Source organism: Pseudorasbora parva, chromosome 20, assembly GCF_024679245.1.
Source record: "Pseudorasbora parva isolate DD20220531a chromosome 20, ASM2467924v1, whole genome shotgun sequence".
Lineage (NCBI taxonomy): Eukaryota > Metazoa > Chordata > Actinopteri > Cypriniformes > Gobionidae > Pseudorasbora > Pseudorasbora parva.
In genome coordinates, this window is record NC_090191.1 from 199,250 (window position 1) to 215,113 (window position 15,864).

The window sequence follows — 15,864 nt, forward strand, 5'->3', positions numbered from 1 at the left end:
CTGTCGATGAGCGATTTGAATGAAGCTTTCCACTTAATAAAGTGAATGGGGTCACCACTGAAGACTCTTGGCTCTGGCATAGAAAGTCTGTTCAGTGTTATACTGTCTCAGGGTTGCCAACTCTCACGCATTTGCCGTGACACACACGCTTTCGGGCTCGGTGTCACGCTCTCACGCTGCCCAGCTTAATCTCACGCCAAATTGCCAAACCTGCTTTTTATATTAAACCAAGCTAGGCCTATAGATTTTATTAATATTATTATTTTGATTATTATTAAGGTTTAATGCGAAATTCAAACAATAAATAGCGTTTTGGCGCTAATTAAAGTCAGAGGCGTTGAAAAGCAGAGGGGCAAATGCTCTCATCTACCGGCGGCGCGTGCAGTCACGTGGTACATGGAGCTCTCAATACTTCTAGCGGGGTGTTGATGGTACAACAAAGTACACAACAGTTTCACTCTACAGATGTTTGCTGCAAGTTTTGTTAAACAGTACAGCTTAGTGTGCATTGATTATTAAGTCAGTCATATTTACAGGATGGTTTTATTATGGAGAGTGATAGAGATGCAACATTGTTGACATTAATTTTATTCTTGTATTTAGCCCTCAGGTATTCCTTACTTATTGGTCACTAATACTCATTGATGGTCAAATGGGACCATAGGCCGTAACTATTTTTCAATCAAATAAGTGTTCTATATTCAGTAGTGTACCGTGGGGTTTCAGTCAGGGCCTTCACTAACGATCAACACGCCATAACAACACACACACACAATCAACAAGCCCCACGCCGTCGCCATAACAACACACACACACACACACACACACACGTTTGTTTTTGTGACATATAGGGACATTCCATAGGCGCAATGGTTTTTTTAAGTTACATAAACTGCTTTCAGGAGTTTTTGACCGGCATATCATCAAAATGTCCGAAAAACGAAACCTCTGCCGGTCACTTTGACCGGCACCATTTTTTTCTAGCGGAAACTCTGTCGCATGCATCAATTCGTCTCCTTGTATCAGCAGACGGAGCAACATAACTTCGAACCTTCATGTATGATTCCAACACACTGTCTCTTTCACTTTCCAAAGTGTCTGTAAGTGTTGCTAGTTGACTCCCAGAAATGTCTGTTTTCAGTTAAAAAAAAGTTGTATCTGATAACACTTAATGTACTGTGAACTAACTTGAAAAAATTTTTTTTTTTATGAATGAAGAAATAATAATAAATGCTGTACAAACATATTGTTCACTGTTCATGTTACTTAATGCATTGACTAATATTAAAAAATTAGACCTTGTAAAGTTTTTCTAAGTACAAAGTATCTAGTAGTGGGGGAAGTTTGGTCTGATTGGTCAGTTTGAATGTCTCAGGGTTTCAGTCACATGGTCACAGGATGGATAAAAGAAGATTGCAACTGTTGCTCAGGGTCTTTTTCCTCTGACGCTGTCTTTTTCTCTGGCTGTCTCTTCTAGGGGCCTTCTTTGGCTCTTCTCTTTGCTCTCTCTCTTTCTCTCTTTCTATCTCTCTCTATCTCTCCCTATCTCTCAGGTAACATTCTATACATGCTGGGTACGATTAATGATATAGTTTTATCATCTCATTCATCTATTTTGTAACTATTTTAAGTGTAACCATAACCGGATTTTGTCATTAAATTCTTTCAATTATAAATGATTTGCTAACTAGTTTTGGTTTGGTATTGACTTTGAAGTGCTCCCTATTGCAATACAATATAGTCACATTAAAGCAACGCTCTCCCACATATTTTGCTATTGTAACTGCGCTTATTTCCGTCGTTGGTATAAGTTGCAGTGGGTGGTTATAGACAAGAAATGTACAGTTTTCTACCATCACGCTGATAACGTTTCTTTAGTCGTTCGGCAACCCTGCAGAACCACCCTTGTGAAAAAGAAGTGTGCTTAATTGTATTGAAAGTGTATTTTTTGTGTACTTAATATATTTAAAGTATATTTTTTTTAAACTGCACTTGTAGATAATATGATATAATTAAAATTAAGTGCCACTTAAGTGTACTTAAAGAGAATACAATTTAATGACAATATTTCGAAACACACTTAAGTACACTTTTTTAAAATTCACTTTATAATAATATCTAATTAATTTGTATTTTTAAAAAGTACACTTTCATGACGATATTTATAAAAACACTTTAGTACACTTTTAATAAGTGCACTTTGTAATAATATCTAGTTAATTTTCACTTAAAGAAAGTACACTTGTATGACAATATTTATAAACACACTTAAGTGCACTTTTAATAAGTGCACTTTGTAATAATATCTAGTTAATTTTCACTTAAAGAAAGTACACTTGTATGACAATATTCATAAACACACTTAAGTGCGCTTTTTAAAAATGCACCTTGTAATAATGTCTACACCTAAACTTACTTAAACCATTTTAATTATGAGTTTGTTTCATAAAGTGCACTTATTTTACTAATGACAAAGCACATGGAAAATAAATGATTAAAAAAAAATTGTTGTCCAAATTTACATTGGTTAATGTATTTTTCTTCAAAATTTCACTCGCTTACACTCCAGTACAACATACTGTTGAAATGTTATAATTAGCTCCTATGAACTCAACTACAAGTGTCAGTTTTCTACATAATTTGACATTGTCAATCTTTATGAGAGGAGTTGTCTAATGTACTGTAGGCTACTTTACATCTGTGTACAGAATAACCTACTTTCAATATTATGTTGTTGTATGGCGATTAAACACACATTTAATTGCATTAATTGCAAGAAAAAGTTGAACAAATCTAAACCAAATTAATTTGCATTCAAATTCAGTTAAAATAGGCTACATTTCATTTTAATCAGACTCTAAACATGATTGACTTTTAGTTAGGTGAATGAGTCAAGTTCTCTGAAATACAGTCCAACTACACAGTGTGTTAGAACAACCTGAACAGAAATGGATAATTAATACGTCATTTATAATCAACATTTAATGCACGAAATATCTTATATTATATTTATAATTAATATTTCAATGCGCATGCGCCAAAAATACTACGTCATGATTTTGAAAAATGCGCGGTCGGCCATGATTGCGTCATGTCGATGCGTGAGGGAAATGAAGCTGAAGAGAACAGACAACAGAGGAGCGAACCGTTTGGATCATTACAGATGAGACGTTATATGCTACAAATAACGAGGCAAGTAAGTATATCTTGATATAAGCTCTCTTGATTTTACATTTTCACCGTAACATGGTAGCTCTCTATTACGGTGTAGTTATTTAGTTTAATCGCAGATAGGGGACTCGGGAGGTGAATTAATCATGTTTCCTATCATGTATCTAAGATTGCATTATAATAATTTCTTAAATCGGAATGTGATCGCCGGTGTGGGCATGTTCAATGAATTTGCCTGCTGTAAATACAATATTTTAATCGAACTCCTACTTTTTAAATGGACAGAAGACATTTAACGTTATATACATTTATTCCATATATTAACTTAACGTATAACAACAACCAGTAATGAAATAATGATTTTAATATGTTCTTTTCTTTTTGCATTTGGAGAGGAAGATGTTAAAGTACTATTTGTGTTTTTAATATTTTGTGCTTATTTTATTTTTTATTTTGTAGGATCAATACAGATGTGTTATTGGAGATCCAGTGCAAGCTGTGTGGAATCACAGAGCCATCTTGATGAGGTCAAGTTAATGTTAATTATGAATTTATGCCCAGCCATGACACAAGCTAAAACATAACTATCAAGTCTTTAGCATTTAAATGCTTTGCATCTTGTCCATTTGTAAGTAATACATTCCCACTTGTGCATTTCCAGATCCCCTAATCATTATATATTTTACAGGCCACACACCCAAAGGAAAGGAGCCGCAGCATTGCTGTCCCAGGCGTGGTAAATACAGGAACATCCTTCATGGAGATGGTGCAAGGTAAGATGAAACTTGCAAGGCAAGATGAGGAAAAATGCAAGAATACTTTTCTCAATTTACATTGGTCTTGGGTTATTTATCTATATTTAAGTTATGTTTAATTCCCTGTAAAGTAGGAATAAAAACCATTATTAAAATGTTCTCTATTTTTAAAGTCCAGTGTCAGTGAAGATGATGTGCTCAGTGGGATACGTGAAGGAACCTCTCCAATCATTCTACCCTGACGACTGAGATAATTCATCACAGGGGATGCAGTTGTGGTCAAAAGCTTACACACACCATGCAGAATAAACTGCTTCATCAGGGCAGTACTAGATAAAAAAGAGACAACATGCTCATTTTTATGATCCCTCTTATGGCTATTTCTTTTTTTTCTTCTTTTTTTCATACAGATACTGCTGTGTGAATATAAACTGTACATCTATTGTTTTAATTTAATTGAGCCAATTATAATAATGGATAGATCTGTTTTATAAACAAGTTTTTTCTTTGCGTTTTCTTTTTCTTTCCTCAAGGTATATCTTTTTTTGCTTTCCTGCCTCTTTGGAACATGTCCATTCACATCTACTATACCGACTAGGCTATTAAAAGAGATACTTCCAGAGGTCATAGATCCTCTGCTTAATATCATTAATTCATCTTTGACATTAGGATATGTACCGAAAACTTTTAAGTTGGCTATAATTAAACCACTTATTAAAAAAACGCAACTTGATCCTAAAGAATTAGTCAATTACAGGCCGATCTCGAATCTACCGTTTCTATCAGAAATACTAGAAAAGGCCGTGTCTTCACAATTATGTTCCTATTTAGAAAGAAATGGTATATGTGAGGATTTCCAGTCAGGATTTAGACCGTATCATAGCACTGAGACTGCTCTAATTAGAGTTACAAATGATTTACTCTTATCATCTGATCGTGGTTGTATCTCTCTATTAGTGTTACTCGATCTTAGCGCTGCATTTGATACTATCGATCACAATATTCTTCTCAATAGAATCGAAAATTATGTTGGCGTTAGTGGAACTGCTTTGGCATGGTTTAAATCGTACTTATCTGACCGTTATCAGTTTGTAGCAGTAAATGAAGAGATGTCACACCGATCACAAGTTCAGTATGGGGTACCGCAAGGCTCAGTGTTAGGACCGCTGCTCTTCACCCTGTATCTGCTCCACTGGGAGATATCATTAGGAAGCATGGCGTTAGTTTTCATTGTTATGCTGACGATACTCAGCTCTATATTTCCTCACGCCCTGACGAAACCTACCAATTCACAAGATTAACGGATTGCAGAGCTGATATAAAAAATTGGATGAATAGTAATTTTCTGCAACTTAATTCAGATAAAACTGATTTTTTAATTATTGGACAGAAAAGCTCCACAAGTAGTAACCGAGAATACTGTCTAACACTTGATGACTGCTCTGTCAAGCCCTCGTCGTCAGTGAGGAACCTGGGTGTGCTCTTTGATACCAATCTTTCATTTGAAAGCCACGTTTCTAGCATCTGTAAAACCGCATTCTATCATCTTAAAAATATATCTAAATTACGGCACATGCTTTCAATGCAAAATGCTGAACAGTTAGTCGATGCGTTCATGAGCTCAAGGCTAGATTATTGTAATGCTCTACTGGGTGGTTGCCCTGCTCGCTTAATAAACAAACTCCAGCTAGTCCAAAATGCAGCAGCTAGAGTTCTTACTAGAACCAGGAAGTATGATCATATTAGTCCAGTTCTGTCAACACTGCACTGGCTCCCTATTAAACATCGCATACATTTTAAAATCTTGCTTATTACTTACAAAGCACTAAATGGTTTAGCTCCAGTACTTAAGCGAGCTCTTAACACATTATACTCCATCACGTCTATTGCGGTCTCTAAACTCTGGCCAGCTGATCATACCTAGAATATCTAAATCAACTGCAGGCGGTCGATCATTTTCCTATTTAGCTCCTAAACTGTGGAATAGTCTTCCTAGCATTGTTCGGGAAGCAGACACACTCTGTCAGTTTAAATCTAGACTAATAACACATCTCTTTACTATGGCATACACACAGAACATTATTAACTTTCATTATTCAGATCAATTGACTGATTGTTCGGCTGCATTAACTAGGTCAGCCGGAACCGGGAACACTTCCCATAACACCTGATGTACTCGTTACATCATAAAAAGAGTGACATCTACGCTAATGTTAGTCTCTCTGTTTATCCCGAGGTTTATCCCGGATCTGGGCCGTGTCCGGATCGGATGGTGGACCTGCCTGGACATGACCAGCTCATCCTGGAGTGTCTGCTGAGCCGTGTCAAATGGTGTCTCCTCCGAATTTGCCTCACCGGCACGACATGCTCAAAACCCGTCTTCGGCGCAATAACTCCGATCTTTCATGTATTCATACTCTTGTGTAATCGACACCCCATCCTAAATAAATCTGTCTCTTCCGTGATACCCTGAAAATTTTGAATAATCCGATCTAATATGATTTTTGACCTGCAAGGTTGCCAGAATAATAATCCTCCACGGTGTGATAATAGGCCAGAGGAGAACTGGCACCCCGACTGAGTCTGGTTTCTCCCAAGGTTTATTTTTCTCCATCATGCCCCGATGGAGTTTCGGTTCCTTTGGTCGCCTTTGGCTTGGCTTGCTCAGTTGGGGACACTAAAAATATGATTAAAGTTATTCAACTTATTATACAAATAAAATGTATGAATTAGCTCTTATTTAATTCTATAAACTATAATACTGATCTGCCAACATTGTCTCTCTATGATAAATTAAAATAAGCTGATAACATCACTGTTTTCTCCAGTACGACTGTACAGCCAAATCTAATTTTGTCGCAATATTATCCTGTTTGACACTGTGAAGCTGCTTTGACACAACCGTGATTGTAAAAGCGCTATATAAATAAAGTTGATTGATTGATTGATTGATTGAGAGATGGTGCACCAGTTTCCTACTGATGGAGAGCTTCTCGGACATTGACATAAACAGCACTTTCCAAACAACTTGAAGATAGTTGGTGACAAACAATTTTGTGTGCCTTTGGAGTTCTTCAGTTTTTTTTCTTTTGTTTTTTTTCTTTCACTAATGCTGGAATAAGATTTTAGAATAAACCTTTTGGTCCTAATTTTGGTGCTAGTAAAGGTTTAAGAGCTTATAAATTCAGTAACACTTTACAATAAGATCTAATTTGTTAACGTTATTTAATGTATTGGCCAACATGATCTAACAGTGATTTCTTTTTATTTATTTATTTTATTTTATTTTTTACAGTGTTTATTAATAGTTGTTGACCTTGCTTATTAAATTATAGTTCAAAGCTAGTTAATTAAATGTATAGTCATTGTTCATGCAAGTTAACAATGCATTAAATAATTAACATATACAGCTTTTGATTTTAAGATTGCATTAATAATAGGGGTGTAACAGTACACAAAGCTGACAGTTCGGGGAGGAACACTAAATATAAAAATGTTTTTTTTTTTTTTTTTATTGGTTTACTGAACAAATTGTAATTGTCCTAAACTAAAGGTTTCTTAAAGAATTAAAAATATAATATGAAAAATATCTCTGCTAATTATGATTATCATTACCTTTATTTAACCAGGAGAAAAACTCACTGAGATTAAAATGTCCTGTCCTGGCCAAGATAGGCAGCTGTGTTTGCATGTACAGTTATACATAAAAAGTCACATAAAAAACATAAAACATACAACCAGTCAAAATGGTGTAGTAAAATTTTAAAATGACTAAATGTCACCAGATCTTTTAGCTTCAACTCAGTCTGGAGCAAATTCCAATCTGAGGCTGCGACATATTTGAAGGACGTTTCACCAAGCTTAACTCTAACAAAGGGCACACAAAGATTATAATTTGATTCAGAATGTAAAATATAATTGCCTTGTTGTTTCTGTTTAATCAACGTGATCTCATGAAAATACGTGAGTATTTTTACGTAAATTGTGATTCTACTACACGTACATTTACTAACGTTTTCACACACAATAAAACGTACAATACTGACTTATTAACAGCACTAAAATGTACAATATTGACGTATTGACAGCACTAAAATGTAAATTATCTACGTATCCAAATGTGTACGTGTAAGTTACCAGGCTCCCATAAATCGTGGCATTAATATTGTTTATTTTATATCCAATAATCACATCAATACATGTTTTCAGTCACATTTATTAAATGTATTTTACTAAGTTAATCAACCTAATATAAAATAACAGAACTATAAAATAACATTTTGCTCTCGTGACTTCTGCTACAAACTCATTTCGGATGACTAGATAATGTTGAAAGAAGACTGAATTTTAAAACCAACAGATGAATAACATTCTTGCCAACCATTTTGTAGTATTTAGCTTGTTTGCTGTGAGACATAAAAAGGCATTTTCTCCTATTCAGCAACTGGCGATCACAAGATACACCAGAACACAACATCAATTCACAAAACGCAACACTTTATTCGTTCGCTGTAATCCAAATCGTTAGAATGTCCATATGTTTGCGAGAAACAAATCCAAATTGAGCCCGGTGATCTTCATCTCCATTAGTCTTCATCTCCTCTCAGTAGCGCGACGGTAAACATCAAATCTCCCGCTCGTTGTGAATTCAAATGTAAAAAACGCGCCCTCATGAAGCGTTACGACATGATTTACGGCAGTGGCATCGAACGCTCATTGGCTCTCGCCTGCTTCGTCACAGATTTTGACATGCCGTGTTTCAGTCGATTTGTATTTGAAATGGGAAACGCGCAACTTCACGGAGAGAAGCCGGATTAATATTTTCATTGATTAATAGATAACATTCTGCTCTGTACCTCATACAAAACTATTAACGTTATATACCACCAGAGAGGACTGCGACTGCAACACATCTTCATTTGAACTACTCTTGGTACCGCTTTTGACATTTTTGCAATAAATAAATGATTGTGAGTACACTGGTCTGTCTGTTATGCTTTGATTTATAACAGTACGTTGTTTTAATAAATGCTAATGGGTAGGTTTAGGGGTATGTGGCAAGGGGGGCGTGGTTCAGCGAGGTCTGCAGCGGGAGAGAGAGCCGCGGGACAAGCGGTACGTGAGTGGGTTGGAAGCAGATTAATAACACCTGTCTCTTGTTCTACTAATGAGCGCGGAGAGGGGATAAAACAGCAGTGGAACCGGAGATCGAGGGAGAGAGAACCCGGACGGTTGATGCGAACCCCCATGTACAGAGACTGAGTACCGGAACCCGGAAGTGCCGACCCGGAAGTGATCGAGAGATCGTGTTATGAGATTCCACACTTGAATGTGTGTGTGCTGACAAGTTTATTGAGAAAATAAAGAGCAAGCATCAACCGTCCAGCCGACCCCTTGTCCTCTTCCTTCCTCCTTATATCGAACTTTGCTACAGTGGTGCCGAAACCCGGGAAGGAAGTAGGACCGCGCCGCCGCCATGACTACTCCAATGCCCTCCGCCACGCCGTTTGCGGACATTATCACCTCTCTCGCGGCCCTCCACCAGGAACAACATCAGTCCATGCTGGAGCTGCGGGCGGACCAGGAGCGCCGATTCGAGGCCATCGTCCGCGGCCAGCAAGAGGACCGCGAGAGGTTCCGGAGCTGGATAGACCGGGAGGTTCGCACCGAAGCCGCCGGGCTCGCCAGCGCACCGGTCCACGTGCCCCTACACAAGATGGGGCCACAGGACGATCCCGAGGCCTTCATTGACCTATTTCAAAAAGCGGCGGAGGCCTGCGGGTGGCCCCGGGCACAGTGGCCGGTGCACCTTATTCCACTGCTCACCGGAGAAGCCCAGGCGGCCGTCCAACAACTGCCGGTGGCGAACCTCCTGGATTACGAAGATCTGAAGAGGGCCATCATCCAGCGGGTCGGTCGGACCCCCGAGCAGCACCGTCAGCGTTTCCGCTCGCTGGAGTGGGGGGAGACCGGCCGGCCCTTCGCGATGGCCCACCAGCTCCGGGACGCCTGCCGCAAATGGCTATTGGCCGGTGGAAGCGACGTGGACCACATCGTCGATCTGGTGGTACTGGAGCAGTTCATCGCTCGGCTACCCAAGAAGACCGCCGAGTGGGTCCAGTGCCACCGGCCCACGTCGCTGACGACGGCCATCAACCTGGCGGAGGACCATCTGGTGGCGTGCCCAGGGGTCGGCGAACCCCGACTAACCTCTCCCTCTCTCTCTCCCCCCTCTGTCTCTCCTTCTCACCCTGTCCCTCTCCCTAGGTCCCGCCCTCCAGGGCCCCCTCGCATTCCCCCCAGAGGTCGGGGGGGAATGGGCCCAGGGCAGTACGGGAGTTCGAGGGCCCCGCCCAGGGGGGCGGGGCTGCTGGGGTCGGGCGGAGATAACGGTTCCGGTTCCACCCCCCCTCCACGCTCATATTCCAACCCACTCCCCGCCGCAGGGGCGGCGGGCAGGCCTGGGCTGGCCTGCTGGAGGTGCGGCGACCCGGACCATTTTGTGGACCGATGTCCAATGATGGACATCGGGACAATGATCCGGGTCCCGGACGTTCAGCGGGCCACCCCTGATCAAGCAGGAGAGTACCAAGTTCCTGTGAGTATCAAGGGGGGTACATATCAGGCCTTGGTGGATTCAGGCTGTAACCAAACCTCGATCCATCAAAGCCTGATGCAGCCTGGGGCATTGGATACAAGCCGCATGGTTAAGGTGCGGTGTGTGCACGGGGATGTGGTGGAATATCCGGTTGTCCCAGTCACGATACAGTTTAGGGGAGAAAATCATAGTGTTGAGGTGGCGGTTAGTCCCCACCTCCGGCATCCGCTAATTCTGGGGACAAATTGGCCCGCCTTTCCGGCGTTATTGGGGTCGATATGCGCGGATGCCGCTTGGGGGAACAAGGCTAGGAACGGGGCGGTGCGAGTGCAGGTTGGTGAGACTGATACGGGACCCTCGGGAACTGCTTCAGAGGAACCGAGCGGGGTCGAGAGACTGATTCTCTCGGACCGCGATGACTTCCCTCTGGAGCAGTCTCAAGATGATACCCTCAAACATGCTTTCCACCAGGTCCGCACGATCGACGGTCAGTCCCTTCAACCCGCCTTGCCCGTCACGTATCCTTATTTTGCCATAATTAAGGATAGGTTGTATCGAGTGACCCAAGACGCTCAGACAAAAGTGGATACAACCCAGTTGTTAGTACCAAAGAGCCGCCGGGAAATGCTTTTCCAGGCGGCTCACTCTAACCCAATGGCGGGCCACCTGGGACAGGCGGCCACGCTGAATCGTTTAATGACCCGATTTTTTTGGCCAGGCATTCACGACAATGTGCGCAGGTGGTGCGCGTCTTGTCCTGAATGTCAGTTGGTGAATCCCCTGGCCTCCCCAAAAGCGCCATTGCGCCCCCTTCCATTAATGCAGGTCCCCTTCGAGAGAATTGCGATGGACCTCATCGGGCCATTAGAGCGATCCGCACGCGGACATCGTTTTGCGCTAGTTATCGTGGACTACGCAACACGATATCCGGAAGCAGTGGCTCTCCGCAACATCTCGGCGAAGAGTGTTGCGGACGCACTGTTTCGTTTAATCTCCCGAGTGGGGATTCCGAAGGAAATCCTCACTGATCAAGGCACGGCGTTTATGTCACGCACGTTAAGCGAATTATACGGGTTATTGGGCATCAAATCGATTCGGACAAGCGTCTATCACCCACAAACAGACGGCTTGGTCGAACGATTTAATCGCACTCTTAAATCCATGATCCGTAAATTCGTACAGGAAGACGCCAAAAATTGGGATCGGTGGTTAGAACCCCTCTTATTCGCTGTGCGAGAGGTCCCGCAAGCCTCCACGGGGTTTTCCCCCTTCGAGCTTCTCTACGGACGACAGCCCCGTGGGGTGCTGGACGTCCTACGAGAAACTTGGGAGGAGGGGCCTTCTTTGGCCAAAAACGAAATTCAATATGTGCTGGACTTGCGAACAAAACTCCACACCTTGGGGCGGCTATCTAGGGAGAATTTGTTGCAAGCCCAGGACCGCCAAAGCCGGTCGTATAACAGGGGTACGAGACTACGCAAATTCACACCGGGAGAGAAAGTGCTCGTATTACTCCCGACATCGAGCTCTAAATTAATGTCGAAGTGGCAGGGGCCGTTTGAGGTCGCTCGACAGGTTGGAGACCTCGATTATGAAGTGATACGGTCCGATAGGAACGGAGCACGGCAAATATATCACCTCAATCTCCTGAAGAAATGGAATGAGGTCGAATCAGTGTTGTTGGCGACGGTGATCGGGGGAGAGGATGATCTCGGGCCAGAGGCGAGCATCAAAGCACAATCGGTCGCACTGGCCCCTGGGGGAGATCACCTCTCACCGTCCCAACTCACTGATCTCTCAAAACTACAGGCGGAATTCGCCGACGTGTTCTCGCCCCTACCGGGCCGTACCGACTTAATTCAGCACCATATCGAGACCGAGCCGGGCGTGGTAGTTCGCAGCCGGCCGTATCGTTTACCTGAACACAAAAAAAAAGTAGTTCAGGAAGAATTAGGGGCAATGCTCGATATGGGAGTAATAGAGGAGTCCAACAGTGACTGGGCGAGCCCGATCGTTTTGGTCCCTAAAACCGACGGCTCGGTCAGGTTCTGTGTGGACTACCGCAAGGTGAACGCAGTGTCGAAATTCGACGCGTATCCAATGCCGCGGGTTGACGAGTTGCTTGATCGGCTGGGCACGGCTCGATTTTATTCGACATTGGACTTAACGAAGGGCTATTGGCAGATCCCCTTGTCTCCATTGTCCAAAGAAAAAACAGCCTTCACCACGCCGTTCGGATTGCACCAATTCGTCACGCTTCCCTTCGGTTTGTTCGGGGCACCCGCTACCTTTCAGCGCCTCATGGACAGGATTTTGCGTCCCCATGCCGCATATGCTGCTGCCTACCTGGACGACATCGTGATTTACAGTCACGATTGGCAGCGGCATATGCAACATGTCCGGGCGGTCTTGAGGTCGTTGAGGGGAGCGGGGCTCACGGCCAACCCGAAGAAGTGTGCAATTGGGCGGGTGGAGGTAAGGTATCTGGGCTTCCACTTGGGTCATGGACAGGTGCGTCCCCAAATTGATAAGACCGCCGCAATTGCGACCTGCCCGAGGCCCAAGACCAAAAAGGAGGTAAGGCAGTTCTTGGGGCTGGCGGGATATTATAGACGGTTTATACCAAATTATTCGGACCTCACCAGCCCCCTGACTGACCTTACTAAAAAGGGGCTACCAGATACGGTCCAATGGACGGAGCCGTGCCAGCAGGCCTTCACCCGAGTTAAGGCTGCTCTATGTGGCGGGCCGCTTTTACACTCCCCTGACTTTTCTCTCCCTTTTCTGTTGCAGACTGACGCGTCGGACAGGGGGCTGGGCGCAGTCCTGGCCCAGGAGGTGGAGGGGGGAGAGCGGCCGGTGCTGTACATTAGCCGTAAGCTCTCGAAGAGAGAGGCTAAGTACAGCACCATCGAAAAAGAGTGCCTTGCCATCAGGTGGGCCGTTCTCACCCTCCGCTACTACCTTCTGGGGCGGGAGTTCACCCTCTGTTCGGACCACGCTCCTCTCCAGTGGCTCCACCGCATGAAGGATACCAACGCGCGGATCACCCGTTGGTATCTAGCTCTTCAGCCTTTTAAGTTCCAGGTGGTCCACAGGCCGGGTGCTCAGATGGCTGTGGCCGACTTCCTCTCCAGAAATGGGGGGGGGGGGGGCTGCAGGCCGGACGGCTCCCCGGCCTGAGTCGGGCGGTGGGGGTATGTGGCAAGGGGGGCGTGGTTCAGCGAGGTCTGCAGCGGGAGAGAGAGCCGCGGGACAAGCGGTACGTGAGTGGGTTGGAAGCAGATTAATAACACCTGTCTCTTGTTCTACTAATGAGCGCGGAGAGGGGATAAAACAGCAGTGGAACCGGAGATCGAGGGAGAGAGAACCCGGACGGTTGATGCGAACCCCCATGTACAGAGACTGAGTACCGGAACCCGGAAGTGCCGACCCGGAAGTGATCGAGAGATCGTGTTATGAGATTCCACACTTGAATGTGTGTGTGCTGACAAGTTTATTGAGAAAATAAAGAGCAAGCATCAACCGTCCAGCCGACCCCTTGTCCTCTTCCTTCCTCCTTATATCGAACTTTGCTACAGGGTAAGTGTAGGATTAGCCGTTCAAAATATTTTTTTAATGCTATATTGTTATCAAAATCGTCATTTTCCAACGTTTTACCTTTTATTTTCTTTATATTCTGTATTAAATTGTTAGGTTTAGGTTTGGGGTAGTGTTAAGGGATCGTACATTAATCAATAAAATGGTCAAAGGGAAATTATATAGATATCTTTGATATAACAAAAAAAATTTTTTTACCAGTATAAAGTTTTGTATTCTTAAAAAAAAATATTTGATGATGGATTCGTAAATATTTTATGTTTTTTAGCTGTAAAAATGTAATAATACTACCTTTAAATGTTGCAAATACGTCTATATTTAACATTTTAGCACTTCTCCAAACGTACTAAGACGTACGTTTAGTCTCTTTGAAAGTAACGTATTAATACCTACGTATTAACGATGAGACCAGGCTGGTTTAATCAAACGACAAAGAATGCTGTATAGTGTAGACTATATAGGGAGGCCTTACTTGCACTCGCATTGTATGCAAACATGTAAACTTCTCATAAGACCGTTTTTGCATTAACTTATAAATCTAATTATAAAATGATGTTCCTACTCCACTTCGTTGTTGAAATATAATAATTTATACACAGTGGCTGTCATTTTCATGACATTTTTATTTAAACATTATATAAATTACTCTTATTACTTTAAAAAATCAAGATATCACTAACAGGTTAAGTAGAATATGATGAATATATGGGCTAATATAATGCATATATTTAGTCAAAGAGTTCATCTCTCTAGTAAATTAACAGCCATGTTTTATCGACGTCTTTCTGCTGTTGAAACACTGAACGATTACACGATGTGATACGTTTTAGTAAGTTGTAATGTATCCTTAACATACCTTCTGATGTTAATTCATGTTTATTCTTTGACTATGACAAGGTGATCACATTCACTCGTGCCGCAGTGCTGCTTGAACTGATGTCTTTACAGTGATCTGTCATGTCACATTAAAGAGCATCAATATGGCATCACTTGAATTTAATGATAAAATTGACAGAATACATATGTTCTTATGGAAACTTGTATTGAAGTGTGTTCCACTCATTAAACAAGCCGTCTGTTAACTGTTAAAGATTGCATTCGTACCGCTCGGTACACACGTGCACTGTACCGGAAGTCCTTTACCGAACCGGTTTGGTATGAATTCATGTGCCGTTACACCCCTAATTAGTAAATGTTGAAATTAACATTAACTAAGATGAATAAATGTTTATATTATTATTCATTCTAGGTTCATGTTAAATTAAGTAGTTAGCTAATTAAACGTTACCCAAAGTGTTGAATCTTAGTGTTGTACATGAAACGATTCTTTTCTTTCCATTTGTTTGTATTTATTCATCTGTTGTGTGAGGTAATTTTCTGTGATGGGTAGATTAAGGTACCTTTGAATGAGGGAGATATATAATAATGCATATAATTACATATAATTGCATATAATCCTCATTGTCCTCCAGACTCTTTCTAAATGAATTTGTGTTTGTGTAAATAGTTTTTTGGGTTTTTCTTGGGCATCAAAAAAAAGTTTTTTTTGTATATTTGTTTTACAGATTGTTTTTTCAATAAATGTAGAGGATTTAAATTTGGATGTGTTTATTATACGAAATTGCAGCTGTATTATTTGAAAAATGTAATTCTGAATGTATTTCATTATATTAGAGTGTACATGTAAATTACGTTAAGGTATATTTTAGTTCATATTAATTGCTTGTTTTTAAGACAGTA